The 20,189-nt window shown below is 37.0% G+C and overlaps 1 protein-coding gene across 2 annotated transcripts in view; it reads right to left on the bottom strand.

Moving 5' to 3' along the window:
• LOC121725880 overlaps window positions 1–20,189 on the bottom strand; it is a 219,345-nt gene that overhangs the window by 48,966 nt on the left and 150,190 nt on the right. The window lies entirely within an intron of this gene.

Raw genomic sequence — 20,189 nt, 5'->3', positions numbered from 1 at the left:
CCTGTAGGGCTACTACGAAACTGTTTTGAGACTCAAACAATCGGACGAGAATGCTGCGTCCTGCTCTAACAACGTGAATTCCCGTTTGATAGAGTAGGACGCAACATTCTCGTCCGATTATTTGAATCTCAAAACAGTTTCATGGTACAAGGCCAGGTTATAAAATATGTACATTCATTGACCATTAAAAAATATCAAAAACTAGCGGTACTGTGGAACCCTATATTGCGCGTGGCCCGACACGCACTTGGCCGGCCGATCGCGACAGCTCGTTACAAGCTGGACATGACACAAATGTGTTATAATTTTTAATTGGATGCATTTTCTCTTCATTTGTACATTATGATGTTTTCAGAACTGAATAAAATATGTAAGAACTTTAATGATGTTTGTCGAATGTCAGTTTTTAACATAATAATATAATCATGTCACAGATAACATGAAATTTAACAAAAGTTAAATATATGGTTGTGGGGCACATGTATTTATCATGATTAATATCGACATATCAAAGAAATACAGTGTTCTGAGGTAGATTATTCAAGTTACAGCTAGGTCAGCGATATAGACGGTACTTTTGAAGTTTTGACACAGCTTCTAAAACATGGAACAAAGGAGAATGCCCAAAAATGTATGGACCAAAAACCCGTAATCGTTTAAAACAATTTTTTAATTTGCCTGTAGTAGGCTTTCCCGACAAAAAAAAAAAAAGGCTTTAAGTGTGTCAAACTGTTGAACCCGCGATAATGGATTCGCACTGACATATGTACATACTTTATTTTAATCGTCTCTGGGTTTTTTGGGCATAGTCCTGTAGGATATAGTTTATAGTAAATCGAGTATTCGATCGATATCCCCATCCCCAGTCCAGCGTCAGTATAATACTGTATAAGTAAGCGGTATGGCCGGAGAATATTACGGGGAACGAAAATTAATGGCGACGCAATCAATCTCCACGCAAAAAATACTCACAACTTACTATTTAATAGCTTCCTATTTCTCTCGTAGTGTAGTCTCGCGTTATCTATTTCTAACTTTTTGCCCACAAACAGAAGATATTTGGAGAAGAGTTGTCGGTGATATTATGTAAAGTAAAATGAGGCGATGGCATCCATACAAATATACTTATTGTGAAAAATAAACTTTATCATAAAAACGCTTTATCTGCTACTGAAAATTGCTTTATATGCTTATTTTTTTATAAAATAAGGGGGCAAATGAGCAAACGGGTCACCTGATGCAAAGCGACTACTGCCGCCCATGGACACTCGCAACATCAGAAGAGCTGCAGGTGCGTTGCCGGCCTTTTAAGAGAGAATACGCTCTCTTCTTAAAGGTTTGTAGGTCGTATAGGTGCGGAAATACTACTGGTGACAGTTCGTTGCAAAGTTTTACACTGCGCGGCAAAAAGTTACGCAAACCACAGAATAGATAATAGTACAAATACAGAAGTCTCACTGCTATGATGTTCACAAATGCCGCCGTTTTACGTACATAAGTATTATCACAGAATAGATAATAGTACAAATACGCAAACGCACCACGCACGGTGAAAGACTCATCAAGGTGATGACTAATGAGGATGGTATATTTTTCGCGTGGATGGCGATAAGTTGCAGGAGGTACGAGGAATTCCTCAATGCACTCCCCGTGTTACAACCGATAGTTTTAAAAGTGTTAGCAAATAAACGACTTTTTTGCAGTAAACATTATAATATGTGACGGACCAATTAGTGCCACAAGCATTCCCGCGGCCCTCCCAAAAGTTCACCTATGTAGAAATATGTGGCGTTCTCCAAAGGAACCTCCCAACTGAATGAGGTGGCATGTTGTGTCAGGTCGTGAGGCACGTGAAGGAGCGGGATCGCAGTGCATTCAACCGCGTCTTCCACAGCGCTTGCCGCTTCCGGCACCTCTTCGGCTGCAGCAGCCTATGCCGCCGCCTGTCTGCACCAAGAGGCTCCCCGGGCATCGGGGCAGCCTTTCTCCTTGGGGCCTATGTTGCGGGCGATGATCCCCCGATGAAACCACCCACAGGCCTAGGCTTCAACCTCCATGGCGGGGGCGGTTTCACTCGCCCCGGCCTTCGCCGGAAGCCTACTACATTGGTTTCCAGCTGCCGTATAATCATAACTTAGAAAACTTCGATAGAGCGATGCAGGATTATGCTGCTTGTTTTTTCATCAAAATATTATTTTCTACAGCTTTTAGATAACCACAATAACTAGCATTCCTGCTTCGAAACGACCGATGGAGTGTGACGTAAAGGTGCCCATACACGGGACAATTTGTCGTTTCGATCGATCGTCAAGAAAATCGTCCAATCGATCTTTTGAACGTAAAATCGTTTGCGATATTGCTACACACATACGATTTGTCGTTCGATTTTAACATCGAGGAGATAAATCGTTACGATAATTGTTCCGTGTATGGCCACCTTAAGACGTTAAACGTTCAATCCGTCACAATTCCCTCGACACACAACTCAGCGGGCGTCATTCCCACCACATCTGATTCACCGCGACGCCGCGCCGTCACCACGAGTGACGTCACTCATTCATAATTTTTTCCACCATAATTTACGGCAGGAAGCTCCAGCAGCACCCCAACCGACTCTGAACCCTGGCACACGAGTAATAAGACTCATTATTACACAATCGCGGTCGCAGATAAATCTCCAGGTTAGGTTTAATTCAACATGAGAGGGATGTTAGACGATGTGATTTATTGCTTATACAGCTCAAATCTCTGGCGATATTGAAATCTTAATAATATATTAAATTCGAAATGCTATCTTTGTTGACTGATGTCTACGTTTACAGTATTTAAACGAAGACACGAGACATCGGGCAAATCAAATATATCAATAAGGTCCTGTGCTATCAAAAACTGACGCGTTAATTTACAAGCTTATTTATTTTGTCTGCCGAAAAGTTTATATGAAACAACACAATCTGAATTACAAATCTCTAAAACATTAAGTTTTCTTAATGTTTTAGAGATTTGTAATTCTGTTAAAAATCAAAATGGTAAAACCACAGTCGCAAAATAAAGGTCGGTATTGCCTTTTACTTCGACAATGATTTTTGATCTCAATGAAAACAACCCTTAGTAAATTAAAAACTCTCAAAGACTACAATACTACCAATTTGTGTCACGAGCGATAAAGAATACAATAGAGCCTTTTAGGTTTTAATTTTAAGTCATCAAAATGAGTGCAGCACAAGAGCGATGTAAACAGGCGGTTGATTTTGTAAAGCGGAATCACAGATCCAATCATACTCCGACACACTCGAGCACCGAATCTCCTATTATTGCTCTAAAATCCTTCCAATTCCCGATATCTGGGGCACTGTGACGGCTCTAGGGCTGTGTATGACCTAGGCATAGCTTTGTAACCTAGGCCGGGTACAGTGGCCTTCGATTATGCTACTAGATGTTGACTTTGGTACGCCGAAATCTGTACATCGCAAGGAAATTATTCTGTTGAAGAAAACTATCGTAACTAAGTCTTTTCGTATGACTCAAAGTATATTCATTTCATAATCAGTGCAAAGGCCGGCAACGCACCTGCAGCTCTTCTGATGTTGCGAGTGTCTATGGGCGACGATAGTTGCTTTCCATCAGGTGACAAGTTTGCTCGTTTGTCCCCTATTTCATAAAAAAAAGTTCAAAGATCAAGGTGACGCCGCGTTAAAGTAAAAAACCGTGTTGGATATGTTTTAGCATGAACAGCAACAAATGGAAAGGGCATAAGCGACAAAATGGTTTTTGTCGCGTAATTTAAAAACCATAAATTCATTTCATATAAGCTATGGGCAAATTAAAGTGTATGCTTGAACCAATCTATGTACAAAATTTTGGAAGCTTAAATCACTCTCCTCTGTTGGCAAAATAGGAATCCCTTTTTTACAAAGGTCTTTTTGATTGATTATTCTGTGTTATAAAAGTTGACCAATCGTGTTATGCTATGGGCATCATGAGACATGATGAACAATAACAATGAACTTTAATTTCTTAGCTTTAGTCATTGCTGAGAAAAATCGATGTCGCTACAGCCAAATTATAAAGGCGTCGCCTTAAGGCGTTATTACGTCTTATGATTAAAGAGTTATGACTGATGACTAAACAGCCAGATACACATAACATTAGTAATGGATCTCTGGAGCTTGGATGATCTAGGTCAGGCGACATAGGGCTTCATACTTGTAATGGGAATTAATGCTATTTTCTATTAATTTCATTAATATGCTAATGATGACACAGCATGCTACGTGTTATTGCTTTGCTATTTGCTTAAAACGCAGCATCGCGAATTATCGGTTCGCATCGCACCGCCGCGCCCGCGTCAAGTAATTTCGCATCGAGTGAAAAATAGCATTTCATTAACAGCTTATTAGCGCCGCGGTGCGAAACAGCGCGTACGTGAATTTTTTATCATGATTGCAGACGATAATATTAGCAATCGCACTTTTTAGCAAGGACGATTAGTTTCATTATTGCCAATGGGCTTAATGCAACAATTAATTATTAATTATTATTACTAATTGCTATTTTTACCAACACCACTACATACCCTAAGCTAGGCCACACACGCCTCTATTATTTTCTCAAAGCATTAGAAGGCACAAAGAAATGCTTTGTTCTATTACACGATCTCACTGGTTAGCGCCGCGCCGCGCTGTCTTTGTACAAATGTATCCTCATTACAAACGATGCCTTTGAGCATCATCATCAAGTCGTCATAATCATCTTAGTTACTTCAGGCCTATGGCAAATGCAATTTTTCCAAGGCAAACAAAAATTAATTGTCAGTTTTCTGAATTGTCGCTTTCAAAAATTGGACTCGTTTTATTTTCTTCGAAGGCGTCCACGTCGCGACATAAACAGAAATATTAATTATAAATATAATCAACTTTTTAAGAAATTTCATCTCGTAGTTTAAAAGTCAAGCTTTTCGATGCGAGGAACACAAAAACAATAGTAATTTTCCGCTAAGAAAACGAAGGAGTTTATATAAATAAACGATTATTTGAGAATGGAGCCGGAGAATTGTAGTTTTCCAATTCCGAGTTGGGACGAAGTTGTTTTTGTGCCGTGCTTAATGGAAAAGATATTTTATCAAGTGCCCCCTCATCAGTGGGGACTTCCCCCTTTCCCCCTCCCCCCGGAGTATTAACCGGCCGGTCATACCCAGATCATAACTCTACCTCGAACTTTTAACAAGATTCTACCTGTCGCGGTCTCGGGGCACAACTTTTTCATTTCATAAAAGCAAAATGAATGTTTTCATAATTATTTTCCGTATAAAATTAAGTCCTTGATATAACGAGGACACTTTAGTTTTATAGTTTATATCCTAGTTTATCAAATAAACATAGCTGTAAGTTTTATTATGATGATGAATTGATAAGACAAATATCTACTTAATATTATAAATGCGAAAGTATCTCTGTTTGTCTGTCTGTCTGTCTCGCTTGCACGCCAAAACTACCGAACCGATTGTAATGAAATTTTGTATACGGATAGTCTAAAGCCTGAGAAAGGACATAGGCTACTTTTTTACTGGAAAAAAGGATTGTAAGGGGTTGAAAATACGAAAATTTGTTCAAATTAAGTAAGTTCCAAAAATTCATACTAGATGGCGCCGTGCGTCTCTTACATCGCGCTAACGCTTGCCCAACATCTTTCTATAAGAGGTGGTATCATCACACATTCGAGTTACGATTTTTTTCGATTGTTATTTCTTTTTTACGTTATTTAGGCCCGATTCGACCAAACTTGAAGTTACACGAGTATAACTATCATGAGAATAATTTTACTCCTTTAATTTACTCTAGGGTATTATCACAATAGACATAACGACCAGTAGTTCGACTGCAAAGAGACGGACAGGTTTCGATATCTGTCAAATTCGTCGGGTTTCACTAGGATTATGAACGGAATGTGCCTCGCGCTGGCTGATATAATTTATTTTTAAATATTTAAAATAAAGATTTCAAAATTGGATTCTGTCAATTTTTATTGGATGTGCCAAAACACAAACAACAATACGACCAAAGAAGAACACGTCCAGCGAATATGTCATAATTTTGTAGAGGATACACCAGGGGCTAGAGAAATGAAAAAAAGTACGTGTAATATCTATAGCTGTCTCCCTTACCTCAAGCTTATACCGCAGAACGCGGTAGAGACAACTGCAGAAAATCCAGAAAATCAACGATTCGTTGTCCCCTGATTCCTTCTCCAAAACTTAACCGATTTAAGTACTTTACAAGCTCTGTATGGAGCCCTACGCTCAATCATCTCAGAGAATTGAAAAAACTCAAAGACACTTCACTAGACACTTGGCCTTTTCAGACAGAGGCATTTCACATAGGAGTCCATACGAGCAGCGCCTACATTTCTACAAGATTATACCACAGGGTGTTCGGAGAAAAAAGCCACGATCTTGCCATGCTCCACAAACTAACTAAAATCTTGCGTGGGCCTCCTTGGAGAACAAACGCGGCAAAGCGTGACTTATACAGCTACACATGTGCAAAGGACAATAGTGTCGACATTTTTCATGACAACTTTAATGTTTTCATAAAAAAGGTCCTAAAGTGCTTTGAGTTACCCACCAATAATTAATTCAATATCCCGCACATAAGAGATATTCCTAAATCAATTAATCAATGTAATATAATATAAAATTGTTGTTGTATATTTAAATAATTTGTATACATAATATTATTACCTGAATCAATTTTGTGTTGCTCTTAAAATGTTATTAATAATATGTAATTCGATCAGCTATTAAATTTTAAGTTATTAATTTATTTCTAATTTATGTTCATAATATAATTTATAATTGTTTTTAAATACTATTTAATGTAATTTTGCATGTTGTTGTTAACACTATACTAATGAATGTTGTGTTGCCTATAAAGGTGTGTGCATCAGTTATTGAAGACTCTAGTACTACACTATCAACTGTAATTTTTTAAATGCATATGCTGTTGGTAACCATAATAAATAAATAAATAAATAAATACTTTTTTCATTAAAGATTAAAGAAAGGCTTGAGCTGTGTTTCTATGTTTTTTTTTTTAATCTATTTTCTGGATGTTTGAACACAGCGGAAAATCTGGCCATCTTTTTGGGTTTTTGAATGTTAATATCTTATTTAATAATTAAATTATGAAAAAAAAGAAAACATAGGGACATTGTATTAGTGGCCGTAGATATTCAGGAAAAAAATTATAACTCTACTAGCATTATCCAGGGAGGAAACAGGGGACAACGTTTGTATGGAAAAAAGGGCGATGTGGACTCCTCTTAAATTCGTAGGTAACAATTTAACAACCCTAGCGACGATTTTCGTCATAATACGTCAAATTTAAAAATTTCAACATCAGTTCTAAGTCGGTATACTCTATAATTATGTCTACTCTGGTATTATCGTTTGCATTTTACCAAGTTACTCAAAGAGTATGAAATAAAATGTCAATTATAGTTCACAATGACACCGACCGTGACAGTTGACACCCTGTTGTGCAACTATTCTCAGTTTAATATTTACTCCACCAAAATAGCCCGTGTAAATATTTACTCCCGTGTAATTACCTCATTCTTGGATTAGAAGTTGAAAAAGCGCAAAACCAGCTTACACTTAGATTAGGAGACAGTTATACTCGAGTAAAATTTTACTCCAGTTTGGTCGAATCCGCCCATAAGTCAGTACTTTATATTATATGACGTAACCTTAAACCTATCAATGATAAATAGTTTATGGGTAAAGTTGTGTAATTGAGGGGCTAAATAAGCTTTAAAATTTGGCATAAAATATAAAGTTTAATTTAAAAAAATGAAATATGTGCACACTGCACAGCTGTTTTGATTTAAGGGGTACCAAGGTTTTTTTATAAAAGCTTTTGACACCAATTTTGTTGACATCGCACGCTATAAACTGAAGTACACGCGGACGAAGTCGCGGGCAACAGCTAGTTAACCATAAATTAAGACGTTTTAGCTCCGATGTATAAAATTTTGAGACAGAGATAGAAGTACAAGAGTAGCATAATAATTGGTAGACCGAGGGAGAAGAATGTAATATTTTTTTTTTATAATTCGGTGCTGACATAATCTCGACAAACATCCAAGTAAATCTTCAATTCCTATATAGTTAATATAGGAATTGAAGATACATAACAGAGGTATTGCTCAAAATATGAGATAGGCAGAGATTTGGATAACGATCATCAAAATGCAAAAGATAGAGGAAGAAATAAGAACGAAGAGGCAAGAGAAGCTGATGCCTGATGGAAATAGAGTTGTATAACATTATATCTAGCGGCCGTGAGCCGTAAGGTTGTAAGGTATTATGACACAAATTGGCTTCGACGCCGATCGCAGAAATGGCGCATTACATTCAACTGCGGCCCGTATAAGCTACTTTAGAAAATTGTGAACGCTATATGCTGATAGGATCGGGATCGGCACTCTATCTTAAGTAGCGTCGGCATAAAACTCTCCGACGTTTTCCTTCGCCTCCAATATATTTATTACTTTAGTATCCAACTGGAGCACAAAGGACAAACTTTACGTATATGCTTACAGCGAGGCCACGTAGTTCTGATGCGTTACGTCGCTGATGCGTTACGTCGTCGCAAAGAGCTGCGTTGCGGCGACGCGCGACATCACAACTCAAGACAGCGGCAGCGTAGCACATCCTACTTCATCTCCTGTCATATTTTCTACCAATATAATCATTAAATTCGCTTATAACGCCTCTAGTCCACCGACGCTGCGAACTGCGAAATATCTGTGAAACCAATGCGAAACAGGAATAGAGCGAGATGCAATTTAACGCATTGTCGTGTGGCGGATGAGACAGTAAACCGGTTCGCCGCTGTTTCGCAGTTCGCAGCGTCGGTGGACTAGAGTCGTAAAACGTCAGAATGTTGTCGCTGCGGTTACTACGACTCATCGCAAAGGAGCAATGTAGCTATTACTAGCTCACTGAACTAGGTAGGTGCGTTTTCGTAAATTTTTCGTGACAAGTACGTCCCAATTTCAAAGTTTAGACAATTTTCTTTGTCATTAAGTCGGCGATTCCGAAATAAATTAGGTGTCTATTGAGCCATAACACACGCCATTGCCATATAACTGTTATGGCGATCACGCCACGCACGCTATGTTACCGAATGTCACAAATACCTCACACTTCATAAATGGGTACAAATATTTTAGCTAAGTACTTGTTTTTTCAGTTCTAGTCGATGAAATACTCCTGTTTGTGGCAAAGAAATCATCACATTATTTTAATACACAAGAGAGCAAAACTGTCTTCTTTTATTATTGTTTTACGGTACATAAGGAAAAAAAACCGGCCAAGTGCGAGTTGGACTCGCCCATGAAGGGTTCCGTTGCAGCAATAAGGTTTATTTTTATGAAATTAAGAGATTTTTGATTTATTTTCATATTTCAGTTGATTCAATGAAAGTTAAATTAAGGTTTACCATTTATGACGTAATATAAAAAAAAAAAACAACTGGCTAGATCTCGTTCGAACCAATTTTCGTTGGTAGTTTTTGTAGTAATGTACATCATATATTTTTTAGACTTATCATGCCCCTACTTTAGAAGTTAGAGGGGGGGGGGGGGGGGGCACATTTTACCACTTTGGAAGAGTGTCTCTCGCAAACTATTCAGGTTAGAAAAAAATTATATTAGAAACCTAAATATGATTTTTGAAGACCTATCCATAGATACCCCACCCGCATAGTTTAGATGAAAAAAAAAATGTTTTGTTTCAGTTGTATCTATGGGGACCCCTAAAATTAAACCCCTTAAATTAATATTTTTTCCATTTTTGTATCAAAATCTTAAAGCGGTTCACAGACTACATCTACTTACCAAGTTTCAATAGTATAGCTCTTACAGTTTCGGAGAAAAGTGGCTGTGACATACGGACGGACGGACGGACAGACAGACAGACAGACAGACATGACGAATCTATAAGGGTTCCGTTTTTGCCATTTGGCTACGGAACCCTAAAAAACAGAATATAAGAATATTTAGGTGTAAAAAACGGAAAAAAATCCTCCATTATTTTGCCGTCTGTACGAGTCACGATGTATCCGTATATCAGTTATCTGCATTCTCGATAACCTCATCTGGGACCGGGCACATCACTACGTGTTTGTCTAACCTTTCTCCATTGTCACGACAAAATCAACCCCGACCTTAAGTGTGATGTGCCGTTATCGATTAAAATTACATTATCTAGATTTGCCTCTGAGAGAACGTCATGATAATAGCGACACTAAAAACACTTGGGACTCGGCAGTCTTAAGACAGTTTGCTATACAAAACACATAAATACGTAAAACACAAACAAATACATATTATGTAATATTTTATATAAAAAACCAAATTAAGTATATCTAAGGTATGTTGCCAATAAAAAAATATATTCAATATATTTCCCTGGTAACATACAATACAGTAATTAGCTTTTTGTCGCGAATAAATTGTAATTATTGCATTGATTGTATGATTCTACAGAATAGCTTTATATCATAACAGTGCTTGCTAAACAGTTATAATATCCATTTCAGACGTGACAGTAATAACTATTATCAATATCAGATATATTGTGTTAATTATGCTGAACTCATTTAAATTGTTAATATATTTTTTGCTGTTATACGAATTTCATTTCAGCGTTATTTAACTAGTTGCGGACCCAAAAGACGTCCTGTACACACGTTTCAAATAGAAACTTCTTTTGAAAGAAGCTAAGCAACATTAGAAGCTGGTGCATTGTGAAGTATACGAATAGAAGAAAATATTATATTTATCTAGTTAATCAAATCCTAAATGGGAACCATTCTTGAATGCACACAGAAATCGTATTAATCAGTCTCGCCTTTTAAGAGCCCATATGACCCTAACTTGACTACATACTTTAACCTAGATCTCAAAATCTGTAAGGTCTAGAAAACTGATTTTTTGACACATGTAACTTCAGTTCATAAAGATTAAATGCTCAAGACGAAAACACGATTACTCAAAAAATGCTCGATAGTTTCTTTTTTACAAAAAACCTTGTTTTAGACACATTTTTGCTTGAATCTTCGAAGTTTGCTGTCTTTTCTTTAATTTTTTTTAATATCTAAAAAGGTATTGATAAAACCTAAATTTGCTCAAAACACTTTTTTCATAATCATTATAGTTCGTCTTTTATTCAAGTAAAACTAACTCGGCGATGATTTCGCGCCGTCCTTTTTCACCTGGCATATGAAATACGGGCGTGAGTGTGAAGAGAGAAGGACGATGTTTGATTTTTAGAGTCAGGTGAGCTCTTAAAAGAGTAATCAATCACTTAACACACGAGCAGAAGAGATTATATTATGTAAATAATAAAGATATTATTATGCATGAAGAAAAGAAAACATTACTTGTTTACTTTAGGACGAATAAAATATTCATCGTACTGAAGAAAAAATATTTCTGCGAACAATTTGCCGACATGTCATTTCACTTCACTAAACTTTGTATTCGCGACATAAAAATCATAGTCGATATCTCATGTTATTATGTTTCATATACTTTTTGTTATTCGAGACGAAATCTGTTGGATGTCTTTAATATTTTATGGAATGCCTATCTTGCTCGCTCCGATATTCTCAATTTAACGTTTGGAGTTTTGCTGAAGAGTTATTTTAATGTGGTAGATAATTACAGAATACAATTAATTAATGGAAGTATAGCTTTTATGTTCTGAGATATTAAGATATGTAATTAATTTTAACTTTTCAGGCAGCAAAAAAATTTTAGCCATTTTTTGCAAATGTTGGTATTTTTGTGTTATAGCGATTGAAGACCTAAGGGCAGACTGTGAGTTTGTTGTTAATTCTCACCGTGAGGACGTAAATTGAACTAGTATAGTATAAACTGTGCGTCTAGTAGCAATTTTTAGGTATCAAATCTATATAACTTAAAATAAACCGAAGTTCAGTCTTCAGAAATATTCGTGGCAGTCCAGGAAAAATGTATATTAGGAGGATATATATACGAAGTTCACCGGATCATCTACTAAAACAAACTTCGATGCCAAAAAAATGACGTTTAAGTCTTGACGGTGAGAAGTAAAATACTTATTTCATCCTCTGAAAGCAACAGTGAAGACTGTTTTGTATCTGTCGGTACATTAAGCTTCAGCTATCCAAACAGCCTGAGATGTCTCCCGGCTTTTGTCCCCCGGGGGACAAAGGATGTCCGATGTCCCCGAGGGACTTTAACGGACATGACCGGGGGCAGCGTCCGGCTCTTCTCCGATTCACGGCCTAATCCTGACATGTGCTGGACACTAAAATGTTTAAACGCAACTAGCGAGTCCGTCTTCACACGGATGCCAAATGATACAATCCATACGGCTTAATATCCATGTAACAGTTTACCTCTAATATCACGATAAATGGGAAAGTGTGTCTGTCTGTCTATATGTTACCTCTTCACGCTCAAACCGCTAAAACGATTTTGCTAGGTATGGAGATACTTTGATTTCCCGGAAGGAAGGACATAGGATACTTTTTATCCCAGAAAAATGTACGGTTCCCACGCGATAAACGAATTCCGACGCAACTACGTGCAACATCTAGCAATATTATATTGCTGAAAACTGTATCAAAATCCGTTGAGTAATATAATGAAAAAGAATAATTATGAACATTTTTCTCCTTTGTTTGCTACCTGTCGAAGTATATTTTATTTCCACTTCAACATCAAAACATAAGAGTGCCGAAGTGTGTCACCTCGTGAACTACAGTCACAGCCGGCTTTGTCGCTAGTGCGGAACATTATATCGATTAAAACTTCTAAATTATTATTTTATCGACAATGTCCTATATTATGACTACAGTCTACATCGATACAATAATATCGATTAATTGTTATTATGAGTATATATTAATAATATGTATTCTCTGAAGGTCTATACTAAATCGGCTTATGGAAAACAGATAATCCCTGCTCTTATGAGCAGAATTATTAAACCTTTCCTAGAAACGACGCGCGAATTACATACCTATCTATTTTTAGAATGTAAGTAATTTAAAACGTATTAAAAACCTAGAAAGTATATTAAAGTAACTACTTGACTACATTTTATTTTTTATAATCTATAATCCATACAATAACTATTAAATATAAATTTCGTTTGTATCCAATAGGCTCCGAAACTACCGTGCCAATTTTGATAAAATTTCCCATAGACATAGAGTAGACCACGAGGGAGGACTGATAATACTTTTTATCGCAAGAAAATGCACGACTACCGCGGGATGCTGTTTTTACGCAAAGCTGCGCGCAACTTCTAGTGCAGCGGGGCTAAAATGGTCACATTTAGCAATTCCTCTTAATTCAATTCAGCAAATGAATTGTCAAAACTGTCAAACAGACAAAATGTCAAATCAGTACAAAAATACTCAAATGAATTGCAAGCAGAGTTGCATTTTGAGATTTTAGAAAAATGAATCATATCATTCTTCAAAGCGACCATTTTAGCCTCGCTGATTCAAATTAACAATCTAGAATTTAGCACAAAGGTGCGGTGGTCAGTCATGACTCAGTACCGAGGGCAGATGTCTATTATCTTAAGCAGCACCAACATTTATATTCAAATTGTCTTGAGGTGGGTTCTCGGGACGTTTGGAATAATAACAATGGATATTTTCGTGTACGAATAATATAAATGTTAAACTAAATCTAATATTGACACTGTCTAGGCGGCGAAATAATATATCTCTTTGAGTCGAGAGACTGATATAAATTATACAGGGTGTAACAAAAAAAAGTGATAATTCCTCAGTTTTTTGTAATTGGTATGGGGCATGGGCACAGAAACAGATCAAAAGGTATGGGGGAGCGGCCCAGTGCAGCCAACAAACTGAAATGCAGTTTGGCGGTTTTTAGGATAAGGACATAATGTTGTAAAATAATGGAATAAATACTTTAAAAAAAGCGTCATGAATTTGTCATACAAAAGTTAAAAAAGTTACTCTTTCAGCGCTGACACTCTACTTTGACAGTAAACTCAATACAGGGGACTTATTCACACCCTAAATTATTATCACTTCATTTGTTAAGTTCAATCAAGTTTTTGACAGGGAGTCAATGACCGCTACCGCCTTGTTTCGCCGAGTATAGTCCGTGCAATCCACGAAGACGCGCCCCACCATTCCTCCTAATCGTTTATAGTATATGTGTGCTAGCTTTCGCCAATATCTGAGTGTTATCGGTACACACTAATTACCTATGAGTGCACGCGCACACTACAATAAATAGACCAAAATATAAGAGAAAGCGTCACGGTCAAAGGGAAAGATGCTCACCCAAAAATTGGTGGGGCGCGTCTTCGTGGATTGAACGGACTATACACCCTGTATACAATTTAAATCGTACAAGCTAGATGCTGAAAGTCTGAACAACACTCGAACTGAGATATTAGTCTCAACACTCAACACTCGAATAAGATTTAATTAAACATGCTAAATACCGCCGATGTTAATAAAGTCTGCATTTTGAGAGCGATATGAGCTGAATAGGTGTGCATTAAGAGCTTTATAAATTAAACATTAGATTTTACTCTCCAATAAGACGGTTAACTTTATTTGGTGGCAAGGTCAAGCTTCAACTGATTACTGAAATAAATCTAACAGTCCTTTTAACATTTGATAGCCTTGTACGCTTCTTTTAAGATGATAAATATTTATTCTTCAGCAAAAACGCGACGAAATCTTTTATCTCCAAATACGCTGGCACATCACTAGCATCTACCGAGCGAAATACATTGAATTTTATTTATCGACATCTCAGCCGTTTTCGTGACGTCACTGAGCTTTTGCGATTAGTTAGCGAAATCCGGATTAACAGCTTCGCTTTTGTCTGCCCAGGATTTTGCTGATAATATCGATATTTACAATAATAATATAAGATATTATGTTTCTTGATGAGTTTCTTGATCTAGACAGACGGACAGACATCGAAGTCTCAGTAATAGGGTCCCGTTTTTACCATTTGGGTACGGAACCCTAAAAAGACCTTCCTTTTTTGTTTCCAGATTATTCTTCTGTTATCACTTATCAGTCTCTATATTATATCAAAACCACTGGTAGTGCAACAGAAACGCAAAATCAAGAGTCCTCAGAACCGCATACAAATGCGCATTCCTGGGTCCCAATTCTCGAACATTGAATCTCGTTTGCACTGTCAAGCCGTCCCGTCCTCGTGCACTTTTTGACTCCTAGCGGTCCTAGCATATGAGGGCACTTAGGTATTTAGAGCACGTCAGTCTTAACAAAGTATGTAATAATAATAACTAGAGATCGCCCAATGGTCAAAATTCGACCTTAGTTTCAACGACATTACGATTACTATAAGGGTCTATATTTTGTAATAAAATATTGACTTTATCATATTTTTTTCAACTCTTGCCTCAGGACTCAGCTGATCTCAGACTGGCTGTGTAAGCATTGTCTAATAGTATCTAAGATTCAATAAAAAAAACTATAATCGTTATGTAATACGTTTCCCCATTTTTCGTCAAAAGAGATACAAAGTTTATAGCTCACGTATTAATAAGTTACTATATAGATAATAATCTTTATTTCATTAACAAAACTTGCAGTAAAGTTATGTGTTATATTGACAAATCTGTCTTAAATCTTTCTTACGACCAAAATCCAAAGTCTCTTTAGTTTTAAGACAGTCATAGTAAAGTCTTGTCGCTGTTAGAGGTCTTATAGAAACGTTTTATTACAAGTACACACATGTTCAAAATAAGAATGATTTGTGTGGCAAATTATCTCACTAGCGTAGACAAACGTCAAGTCTCAAGTAAGCACTCTAATCGAGGTGAGATTCTGAGTACGAGAATTGAGCCCCTGAATCTGATGCAGCAATTTCAGGAAGCTGAAGGCAGCGATTATTCATAGCAAACAGCTTGTTAGCTGTACTAATTGCGAGCTGCACGGTAATCCACTGCGACATGCGAGCTATACAGGCTGAATTTTTCAAGTGGGCTTAGTAAACCCGTAGCTAAGAGAAATTACAACAGTTTCCAAACTTTGACTGGGTCGGCTGCATTTAAAATTGAAAAAAGCATTGGTAATCACTTTGCATTTCTAAAAAAAATATGGTTTGAGCAAATGCAGGTAAATTCCTCTTTGTCAACCAATAGGTATAGCCCGTATAAGTTTCATAGATCAGGTCAGACTGGTTTTTGGTCAGATTAACATCTGACTAGGCTCTTACTGACTCTTATCTGACTAATGCGGGAATGTTCAAAAAGAGTTCGGCCTCCCGTATATGAGGGCTCTAAGCCGGTAGGTACAATGTATTATAAACAATAATATTAATAATAATAATTGATAAGAACACTTAATTATAATAGGGTAAACAATAAGCTATTCCATATTGGTGTTAACGATTGTTTGTAATTAGTGTTTAGGAGCGCCAACGTCTTGATAAATGTCTCAAGTAGTAGCGCAAGTTAAGCACTTATGCGAATAGTTTTAATTTAAATATTTCGTAAGTTCTTAATGATTACTTTCTCTCTATCAACATAATTTTACCATTTTAAATTTATTATAATCATTCTTATGATATTATACGATTTAATATGACAATGTAATGGATTAATAAATATCTCGGTCGAATATTGTTTTCCGTTAAAAATAATTCGTATGTTGGAAATACGTCGGTTACGATTACGCGCTATTGAAAATCATTTCATATCATTTATTACTTGAAATTCATGTATTGCGTACTTTGTTTTCAATCCAACATTTTTATTGGCCATAATTTGTTAATTTATTATCTCGATGCCGCCGATATATTACTATTGTCGCGTACCACACAACCGCAAAGTAGATCAAATTGACAAACTATGTTTGATGTATTAAAAAGTAATTAAGTAACTTGACGACCTCAGTGGCTCAGTGGTTGAGCGTGCTCAGCGCTCAAATCGGGGGTCGTGGGTTCGAATCCCACCGACGGAACAAAAAGTTTTCAATGTTCTTGGGACATAGATATTTGATGTGTATTATATATTATATTGTATCATGTAATAAAAATCTTACATAAGTTTATAATAATATGATATGTACTAATATCAAAGTATTAAAATATATATTTCGGTTGTCTGGTACCTGTAACACAAGTCCTTTAGGTCCTTAGCACGGGGCCAGACTGACGTGGTGTGAAGCGTCCACAGATATTATTAATGTATTGCTATTTATAACAAAGTGGTACCATAATCAGAAATATCATACATCATGCTATGCATGTGCAAATTGGGAGACGTTTTTAAGATTTTCTTCTTCGCCTTTTCCTGTACTTATTTAGACTATTCTTACAACACCATAAAACAATTATTATACGTGGGAGAGCCATGCTTCGGCACGAATGGGCCGGCTCGGCCGGAGAAATACCACGTTCTCACAGAAAACCGGCGTGAAACAGCTCTAGCGCTGAGTTTCGACGAGTGAGTGAGTTTACCGGAGGCCCAATTCCCTTCCCTATCCTCCCCTATTACCCTATTCCCTCATAAGAGGCCGGCAACGCACTTGCAGCTCTTCTGATGCTGCAAGTGCCCATGGGCGAAGGAAGTTGCTTTCCATCAGGAGACCTGTTTGCTCGTTTTGCCCCATTATTTCATTTAAAAAAATGAAATGTGATGTCCGCTTTCTATGCCTTTTAAACAGGAGTTTATCTTTAAAAAAATTATGATTGCTTCACATTTACACGCTTATTAAATGTGCTAATAGATAAACTCTTATTGAAACCTGAGAAACCGGGCAACACAACGGAATATAATTTGACCCGCTACCGCCTATGCCTCGTGCCGGTGTTGACAGCACAGTGATGTAGTACGGAGTACGGCGCGCGGAGTAAACAGGCGCGCAGCCGATAACGCACAAATTGGATCCAGACACTTCGCCGCTAAGTATCTTTGCCTATTTCCCCACATCCCCAAACATACACATGCCTTTCGCGGAAAATACACGTTGATGAGTTCCCTTGAATATACTGTGCGATGTTGCAAATTAATAAATTAATTTAAAGAGAATTATTATAATGTTGGAATCGAATGATTATGAGATGCTTGGTTTTTGTATTGAAAGGAAATACACGTTGCTGAGTTCCCGGTAACAATTATACATCCCATCCATGAAACTTGAAAAGACTGCAACGTTGCAAATTATTTTGAAGAGAATTATAATGTTGGAATTAAATGTTACGATGATTATGAGATGCTTGGTTTTTGTATTGAAAGTAAATACACGTTGCTGAGTCCCCGGTAACAATTATACATCCCGTCCATTATTTTTAAGAAATTATTGGAAATATTATTAAGATAATTATGAGATGCTTGGTTTTTATTGAAATTAAAATGAAATACACGCTGCTGAGTTACCGGTAACATTAAACACCATATTATCCATGAAACTCGAAAAAACTGTTTAATGGAAATAATTTTAAGGGAATTATAATGTTGAATTAAATGTCAATAATGCTTGTCTTCTGTTTAGAAATTAAACTTCTATTTCTACGCGACTGAACGCAAACACTGAAGTTTAAAGTAGAGTCTAACTCTACAATAACTCGAACTAAATACTTATAGTTTTCTTGAGTATTCTTAACAAAGACTTAAGATGCATCAAAAGAATTGTTTAGTTGCAAGAGATACTAGAATAAATTATTCATCATGAACTTTTTATAGCGATAACATCAAATCATTATAGTTAGATTTTACCCGCAACTTCTTTGCCAAATGGATATCGTGCGGGACCCATACATTATTCACGAGGCTGAAAGTACAGACAGACAGACATATTTTAATAAAGGCATAATTGGTAACATTGTACCAAACACTGATATCCACCGTGTATATGCTAGTGCAGTAACAATATCCAAACCGGTAGGCTGGCGGCAGCGGCGTATCTAAATGTTTAATGCAACGATGACAATTCCGCCGTAACATTGCACCACGTATATAAACGACAGGCAGTTCGGTTTATCAAATACCTAACGTAGGTACGCTCGTAAATGTTGATTTCCCTGAAGCATCTGCATGAGAGATCAAGAATTACAGCATCCGGTCGCCGGATGGAGAGAAATTCGGTCACTAACCCCTAGCTGCTCTCGTGACCCGCAAAAATACTGGTATACAAGGAATATTTATGTGTGTCAGTAAAAGACAAATAGTGTTAGGTTTATAGACTACACAGAAGACACCTCTGTCTTGCGATCGAGCTATAGCTATAAAGTCACGCAAGAAGACAACATTTTCTCTGTTCAAGAAGTAAGAACATACGTACGCGATCCAATCATCTACTACAGCGCATAAAAAATAGAGTCTTATTACAAGAAAAACTTGTCCGTAAGGCAAACGATCAATAGTGGATTTTCAGAATGTAAAGAGTGGATGCCGGAGAGTTTAGTTATCATACAATGAGAAATACTTTGTCTTAAAAGTTTGCTCAAGAGAAAAAAATCTGGGGACAAGAGGCCAACAGCCTACCAATTTCTGGCGTGACGGAGATGGAAAGCGTAAAAAATGCAAGTCTAAGGGCCTATAACTATATAAGGGCTAAAAGTTAACTATAACTTGAACTTAACATTCGAGAGCAAAATTAAAAATTTACAGCAGCCAAGTTCACACCCCGCTCACGTCCAGCTATTTGTTATTGTGTTTCAGGAGACAAATTGGTAGCGCGGGATGCGCATTTAAGCACCCTCAGCTCTCGTACCTCGTGTATATGTATATAACTAGATTTTACTTGAACTGCTTATTCAAGAAGTATATGGCCAAGAGGCCTTTGTTTCAGTCGAATCTTATACCAAATGCTCATCTTTTCTCTTTGCCTATTGAACTGCTACTTCAAGAAGTATAAGGCCAAGAGGCCTTTGTTTCAGTCGAATCTTATACCAAATGCTCATCTTTTCCCTTTGCCTAATCATAAGTATTTAAAATCAACGGAATTTACGGCCTATACACATGGGCAAAGTGATAAATGTCCATAATCGCCCAAAGCGCCTGGATATTTTCCCAATATATGTAGATTGTAGATGAATAAATACCCATTAATGACCAATTTGCCCAAGCGTTTGCTCATCTACGGGCCTAGCAAGCACAA

The sequence above is a fragment of the Aricia agestis genome, chromosome 4, assembly GCF_905147365.1.
Source record: "Aricia agestis chromosome 4, ilAriAges1.1, whole genome shotgun sequence".
Lineage (NCBI taxonomy): Eukaryota > Metazoa > Arthropoda > Insecta > Lepidoptera > Lycaenidae > Aricia > Aricia agestis.
Note: the sequence above shows the minus strand (reverse complement) of the source record. Positions and strands in the feature narration are given on the sequence as shown.